At 44.0% G+C, this 2,097-nt stretch overlaps 1 non-coding gene across 1 annotated transcript; it reads right to left on the reverse strand.

Annotated features, from left to right (window-relative positions):
* Positions 1-556: 556 nt before the first annotated feature.
* LOC112582387 lies at positions 557-662 on the reverse strand. Its single transcript, XR_003106926.1, has one exon. It is a non-coding gene; the product is annotated as a U6 spliceosomal RNA (small nuclear RNA).
* Positions 663-2,097: the final 1,435 nt, after the last annotated feature.

A 2,097-nucleotide genomic window follows, 5' to 3' on the forward strand; every position in this document is an offset into this window, starting at 1 on the left:
ACAATTCTGCTGATATCTAGGCCAATCCTAGTCTCTTTTATTTTTAATTGTAGGATAATGCTTTACAGTGCTGTGTTAGTTTCTGCAGTACCGACAGTGTGAATCAGCTCTAAGTATACATATATCCCTCCCTCTTGAGCCTCCCTCCCCTCCCCTCCCCTCTAGGTCATCACAGAGCACTGAACTGAGCTCCCTGTGCTATTCCACAGGTTCCTACTATCTATTTTACACATGATAGTGTATGTATCTGAGAAGGCAATGGCACCCCACTCCAGTACTCTTGCCTGGAAAATCCCATGGACAGAGGAGCCTGGTGGGCTGTGGTCCATGGGGTCGCTGAGGGTCGAACATGACTGAGCGACTTCACTTTCACTTTTCATTTTTATGCATTGGAGAAGGAAATGGCAACCCACTCCAGTGTTCTTGCCTAGAGAATCCCAGGGATGGGGGAGCCTGGTGGGCTGTCGTCTATGGGGTCGCACAGAGTCGGACATGACTGAAGTGACTTAAGAGAGAGAGTGTATGTATATCAAACCTAATCTTCCAGCTCATTCTCCAAAATATAGAACACTCCCTGAATTTGTGTGTCATCCTTGCACAGGGCCATGCTAATCTTGTCTGTATCGTTCCCGTGTTAGTGTATGGGCTGACCAAGGGAGCATGGGCAATCCTAGTTGTGATCATTGTATTCCTTTCTTATACCTGCTGTAACAAAGTATAAAACTGTGTGGCTTAAACAACAAATGTTTATTTTCTCACAATTCTGGAAGCTTTAAGCCCAAGATCAAGGTGTTAGCAAGGTTCCTTCTGGGGGCTGTGAGGACAAAGCCATCTTATGCCTGTCTTCTTGCTTCTGTTGGTTTGCTGACAGTCTTTGGCATTCCTTAACTGGTAGATCCATGACCCTAACCTCTCCCTTAATGTTTACATGATGTTCTTCCTTTTTCTGTGTTTATCTCTGTTCAATTATGTGTTTCTTTCTTTTTTTTTTTTAAGGACACAATCATATTGGATTAGGGCCCACTTTGATGACCCACCTTCACTTGAATGTCAGCAAAGACCCTATTTCCAAATATGGTCACATTCTCAAGTGCCTTCATCCATTGTCCTTGGCGGCTTTGGGTTGCCCCCCTCTGATGAGAGATATTCTTGGAGCTATAGCATGGGAATCCCAGAAGTCAAGATGAAGTTCTGATGAGGAAATATGTAAGTGAAATTGTAGCTTTCTCCTCCCCTTCCTCCCATATTTTCTGAGCTTTCCCTATGCCTGTTGGAGATACCAGGCCCTTTCCAGATTCTTCTTGGACAGTAAGACCATGGAAATGAATATCGCTTCTACATGACCCTTAGGCAAGCAAAGCTTTTTATTAGAAGAGACAGCTTGTGCACAAGGGAGAAGGAAAAGAGCCAGCTCCCCGAGTAGAAGGGACAAGTTGCTTTTATGACAAAAGGGAGGGCTTGTCTCATGATCACTGATAATTTCTAGAAATTGTCAAGCTTCTTTGATCAGCAATAGGTGACTCTATAGGGAGTACTTCTGTGAGGGGAAAGAAATGAATGATAATTTTCTGCAAGATAACCCAGAAACTGATACGGTTAAAATTTATAGTTGAGCTTCTTGTCTTCTGGCAGCAGGGTATACTCCTTAGTGTAACAGAGATTTTTTTTTTTTTTTTTTTTCTCCTGTCAGCTGGGTTTTTGTTTCTGGGACTCAGACGCCCAGGGCCTTTGTTCTTTAGCTTACACAACCTGTTTTGCCAAGGCCCTTCCCTGGTCCTTTTCCAAAATGGCTCTACTCTTGTCTCTTTCTTTCTTTTTTGTTGTAGTTCAGTCGCTCAGTCGTGTCCAACTCTTTGTGACGCCATGGACTGCAGCATGCTAGGCTTCCTGGTCCCTCATCATCTCTCAGAGCTTGCTCAAACTCATGTCAATTGAGTCAGTGATTCCATCCAACCATCTCATCCTCTGTTATCCCCTTCTCCTGCCTTCAATCTTTCCCAGTATCAGGGTCTTTTCCAATGAGTCAGCTCTTCGAATCAGGTGGCCAAAGCATTGGAGCTTCAGCATCAGTCCTTCCTGTAAATATTCAGGGTTGAT

The sequence above is a fragment of the Bubalus bubalis genome, chromosome X (genome assembly GCF_019923935.1).
Source record: "Bubalus bubalis isolate 160015118507 breed Murrah chromosome X, NDDB_SH_1, whole genome shotgun sequence".
Taxonomy (NCBI): domain Eukaryota; kingdom Metazoa; phylum Chordata; class Mammalia; order Artiodactyla; family Bovidae; genus Bubalus; species Bubalus bubalis.